This window comes from Melanostigma gelatinosum (genome assembly GCF_949748355.1).
Source record: "Melanostigma gelatinosum genome assembly, chromosome: 7".
NCBI lineage: Eukaryota > Metazoa > Chordata > Actinopteri > Perciformes > Zoarcidae > Melanostigma > Melanostigma gelatinosum.
Genome location: NC_136640.1, coordinates 14865230 through 14870980, shown reverse-complemented (window position 1 = coordinate 14870980; position 5751 = coordinate 14865230). Strand labels below are relative to the sequence as shown.

The 5751-nt window shown below is 40.6% G+C and overlaps 1 pseudogene across 1 annotated transcript; it reads right to left on the bottom strand.

Moving 5' to 3' along the window:
* Positions 1 to 453: 453 nt before the first annotated feature.
* Positions 454 to 3162, bottom strand: LOC306779649 (extracellular calcium-sensing receptor-like; annotated as a pseudogene). Its single transcript has 6 exons — positions 3019 to 3162; positions 2651 to 2925; positions 2300 to 2386; positions 1753 to 2022; positions 819 to 1034; positions 454 to 735 (listed from the first exon to the last, which is right to left on the bottom strand). The product of its transcript is annotated as an extracellular calcium-sensing receptor-like (transcript).
* Between the last annotated feature and the right edge of the window lie 2589 nt (positions 3163 to 5751).

The following is a 5751-nucleotide window of genomic DNA, read 5'->3' as shown; positions in this document are numbered from 1 at the left end:
TGATCTTCTCTGCTCATAGCTCTGAATAGCATTTACGGCTAACTGGCTTGCTGCTGTTAGACCGGAACCGGAAGTTGCGGTTGTTGTTGCGCGGAGAAAAGCTACAGAAAAATCCGTATATAAAGCACACTATAAGCCGACGCCTCAAAGCGTGGGGTAAAAAGTAGCGGCTTATAGTCCGAAAAGTACGGTAGTGCAATATAAGCTCTCTAAATTTGATCAACCACTGTTGCCATTGATTAAGTATGTTTGACAGAAAAAATAAAGGGAATTTTATCTTGTCTTGCAACTTCTAGGAACATTTTGTCTTCTGCTCAAAGACAATCAGGAGGGTCAAACTGGTCTGCTAATGGCATCGTTAATAATTTCTTCTTTCCACCGAATATATTTCAGTTACACCTCAAAGTACAGCATCTGTTTTCAAAGACTAAACAGCTTGAGTGTAAACTGATATCACACCTGCCATGGCTCCGATGTTTGCAAAGTGACACAGCTGTCTCCGCTGAAAGGACCTCTCCCTGGCTTGCACTGCAGCAGGTCATCAAGAGCATACGCCAGGGCATACACCGCCTTGTAAATATTGTACTCAGGCCTGAGATCAGAAACATCCAACAACTCAGCCCCCCCACTCTCTAGATCTTCCTGTCCAGTGCATAGTTCTCCACCAGCCTCCATCCAACCTGCTGGAGGTGGTGCAAATCTACACTGAAATGTGTATTCCCAAAACTGCATGACCTGAAATGTATTTAAAACAAAGTCTCAACAGAAATTACATTATTATTGTAATTACAGATCTGATTGGAAGGTTACAATCTTACCATGCTATGTCCATAATTATTACCACTACTACTTATATGTATGTCAGAACGTATTCTTAACAGAAAATCTCTGAGGCCTGGTATTTCTCCTCGGCGGATGGCAATGCCCAGAGTACCACTCAAGTATGGCATAAGGCGTGGGGTCTGGAGCACAGCAGCTGCTGACCAGGCTTCACTGGCCATCCACTGAAGGCCTGTCACATTCTCCCTCACCACCTGTGTATTTCATTTAATCAAATTCATTCATCTTCATACAACAAATATAGTCTACTTTGTAGGACTGAATTATAAAAGAGATGAACACGTTCTCTCCCCCACCTCGTTAAATAATTGGTCATTGGCTCTAAGCTTTAAACGATGAAACTCCAGGTACCCCTCTGGCATCAGCTTTGGACGTGTCAGGGACAGAATATCAGTTTCCACTCTCTACATGCAAAGTGTCTTTTTAAAAAACAAACTTACGTCTTAACAGAAAGTTAGGTTTAGGCAACAAAACCACTTAGGCCGGTTAGGAAAAGTTTGTGGTTGAAATTATCTTGACTGACTAACAACTCGTGACGACCAAGTGATTAATGACTCATGTGACTAGCGAGTGCCCGCTGAGTTACTTGACTCACTCACTTGGGTCACGGGACTGACTTGAAACAAAAAGTCAACATTGACTTTTTGTTTCAAACAGGATACAGTCAGTGGTCTCCTTGATAAATGTTCTGTATTTGTTTGACCCAGTGGACTATCGCTCACTTTATCCCACATCATTTGTTTTGATCGTCTAATATTGAAGCAGATCGGTTTACATTAGAGTTAGTTGAAAGCTTGGTTCATGGCATACAGAAGCTAAAGGTTGCCTCCATGCATCAGTATCAGGTGCAGAGGGGCACTGACCAAGTGACAGTATTTGACGTGTTGGGAGTGAGACCAGAAGATACGATACCTCTTCCATGAGTTGAATCATATGGATCCGATGAGCAAACACCATGACCACACGAGCTGTTGATTTCTTCATTATTTCCACAATCCTCTTTAGTTCAGCAGGGTCTTCACCCCAGGGCAAAGTCTCTGAGTAAGCTAGACAACCTCCACCAGACTGAGCCAAGTCTGATTGGAAGGTTCGGGCAACATGGAGTCCATAGTCATCATCACTGACCAGCAGACCAGCCCAAGTCCAGCCAAAGCGTTTTAGAATCTTAATCATAGCACGCACCTTTATGAATAGAGAGCCGGGGGATTAAAGCAGGGTTTTGAATGATCATTCAGAGGAAACATACTCATTCATGTTGCACAATAAAATTACAGTTAGTTGATCTAATTACACTCTTTTTCCTGAATTCATATAGTTTCCTCAACGAAGGACAAAGAAAATACAGAACTTTACTTTACAATACAAAATTGGCATTGAAATTGGCAGTGCATGTCTTAAAGCTCAATACACTTCAACTGAAACATATTTTGCATTTGTTATTTCTATGCCAGAGATTCACCTGGAAAGCATCACTTGGGATCGTTCTGAAGAAGGTTGGAAACCGTCGCCTATCACTCAGGCAGGAGCATGTGGCAAAGTAACTCACCTATTAAGAAACATATAGTATGTAGGCAGGTTTTACTTCTCATGCAAATTAGCAGAAACATGCAAACAATATCACGTATTTAACGATTCCCCAATTTAAAATCTAAATGAAGATGATCCCTTCTTACCAAATAAAGGCTTGTTTGAGACGCTGGATCTGAGAATTAATGTACATCTCCTGTGCTATCATTTTAAATTTCTAAACACATTAAAATATGGCACATTAAAAGCTCAGCTACAGCAAGACTGAAGAAGGTGAACTTACAATGGGCAAATTGAATAAACCTATCACATGTTGACATGGAATCACCCACAATCCCCAGGACTGGAGGGGTCCCCAAACATTTCTCCTGAAGCAGAAACTGCTCCTCTTGACCACTAGCCAGCAACAGTGCAGCACTGAATCCAATTACAAGTGTGGCACAGTTGTCATAAAGACTGTATCCCAGAGTCACATTCGGTAGAAGATGGGAGTTTTTGTTGATCTCATCAATGGCGAAGGCCATGGTCATGGCATGCCTGAACCCTGCAGTGTCAAAGCTAATGCATACATGTCACGGTTAACCACTAAAAAGCAATTCATTATTTATAATTACCCACGCATGTTGTCTGCTATATGAGTGTGAAACTTACCCTTGGCAGGTGAGCTGATTTGGTTCTGAGGTGAACGACAGCTCAGGGAAGACAGAGGTGTAGTGGACCTCAAATCAGCCCACCCAAAACCACATCACCAGGCTTGTGCATCCCATTAAGATAAAATTGTCTCCTTAATTTACAAGATGAGAAAAGAGAGGCAGACTCTGATACGAAAAAGGAGGAAGAGAACAAAATCAAGATCAGGTAGACATACAAGAACATAAATCGGTCCAGAAATGCCCCCATATCTGCCCTCCTCACCCTCTGAGCTTTATGAACAATTATTTACTTTTATATGCAGGTCTTTGTCATCCCCTTTGGTGGTTTTGGTCATTGTTTGACACCACCCATCAGGGCACAGGCAGTCATGTGGGAGGCAGGACAAACTCATATCATCGTGATAACATCAATTATGTGATGTATTGTCTGTTTATCACTTTAATTTTTGAATTCTTAATTATTTTTGTGGCTCATCTTTAATTTTTTAAAAATTGATTTTTTTTTTACCTCAAATACACATCAAGGGGTAAACTCTGAAAGCACAGTGGAGGTAAAAGATAAACAAGAAGAAGATCATTTTTACTTACATCAACTAATCTCACTGTAGAGGTCAACTGCTGGGCCCTAGCCCTATTTTTAGGCCTCTGCTCGAAAATTGCATATCCATACTAACAAGACTGTAATTCTGTAACTACAAGGTCTATTTTAATAATTGTGATGTTATAATACAGGTAACACTTGTGAGATTTGTTCAGATGTGTAAATATTGTGTATATGTTACTGGTTAATGGTAAATGAAGATGGCACACAGCTCAAATTGAAAAATTTCAGGTTCACCTGAAAAAAAAGCACTTTTATTGATATTATTTCATTGATATATTGCAGCTGAAAGCCTCAAAGTCTCTTCAAATTGTTGCTTTGATACAGAGAAGCAAATACAAGTTAGAGAGGTTTTAGTACAGAGAGGTCACGCGAGGTCAAGCAGAATTGTCATTTTGGAACCAGCTGTTCCAGCTGTTCCATTGTACCTTTATATAATATAACTATATATTTCACTTGTTTTATCACTAATAGTATTCCATCTATCCAAATACAGCAGTTTGGCATCATAGATAGATAGATAGATAGATATAAACTTTATTCATCCCCAGGGGGAAATTCGTTTGTAGCAGCAGCAATTTACAGTAAAATATAACGTATGGAATGCACAATATATACAGTACAATAAAATAACAGAGCAGATATTGAATTGAAGGAATAGATTAATAAAAAATAAGCTAAAATAGAATAGAATATAAAATAGAAATGCACAGTATATACCATGAATATAGTGGTATTAATTAAATTAACAACTAGTAAACTAAACTAAACAACCTAGACAGTAGAGCCAGGATCACCAACAACAAGCAACAACCGTGTAGCGTTGTTGTAGTCATGTGAAGGACGATGATCAAGCCCGAGGTGTTTTATTATAAAGTCTAATGGCAGTGGGCAGGAATGTTTTTCTGAATCTGTCCTTGTGACAGCGGAGCTGGATCAGTCTGTTGGAGAAAGTGCTCCGCTGTCCCTGCAGGAGGTGGTGGAGAGGGTGGTCCGGGTTATCCAATATGGATAATAGTTTCTTCAGTGTCCTCCTCTCCACCACCTCTTCCAGATAGTCTTGTTTGCAGCCAATGATGGAGCTGGCCTTCTTAACTAGTTTGTTAAGTCTGTTGGTGTCTCCGGCTCCAATGCTGCTCCCCCAGCAGACTACGGCGAAGTACAGTGCACTGGCCACAACAGACTGGTAGAACATCTCCAGCATCTTGCTGCACACGTTGAAGGATCGAAGTTTCCTCAAGAAAAAGAGTCGACTCCTCCCCTTCTTGTACACAGCGTTGATGTTGTTCTTCCAGTTCAGTCTGCTGTCGATGGAGACACCCAGGTACTTGTACTCCTCCACCATGTCTACATCCTCTCCCAGAACTCTCAGCGGTAGTGGAGTTGTAAGAAATTTGAGTAAAAAACTGTAGTTAGTAGATATAATAAAAGTGTTTAATAATTCATAATTAATAATTCATAATTAGTCATAATCATAAGGGTTTTGGGAATGCATAATTAAGATAAACATAAAGTGATGTAGGAATAGTAGCTAAAAGACATGAAGCTTCTGCCAAGTTGCAGAAGTTTAACTTTCACACTGAAGGATTATTATAGAAGGGGTTAAAACGTAACTGACAGTCATTGAATGTGTTAGTAAACTCAGGGGCAGACAGGCGAATACACTCCTGGAAGTTAGCCAATAGGAATCGGGATAGACGGAAGAGGAGGTGTTTCGAACAGATGTGGGTGGTTTAATTTCAAGCCTTTTTCTCTCTCGTGTGTGATGGCCCTCGGAGGACAGACGTGTTTTATACCTGAGGAGCTGAGTAGAGTTTTTTGCAAATGGGGTTTTATTGTTTTAATATTTCATAGGAGTATGTACTCCAATGTTTAACTGTAATCGTACTTGCATCAGTGGAATTAAATTCCTTATAATTGTAAATCAGTTTCAGTAACGTTTTTAGCGCCGTGTGACTGAAAAGATATCAGTCCACGTGTGCTGGCCTGCTCCACTTTCATTGTGAGGAGATTTCTCCCTCCACAAATTTGGCTGTACCACGAAGGGACATTCTTGCCGGCCTCGCTGTGTGTGCTGAAGGCAGCGTTGGTCAAGCAGACATCCTGGGCCCATAATATCGGTAGGCAGAG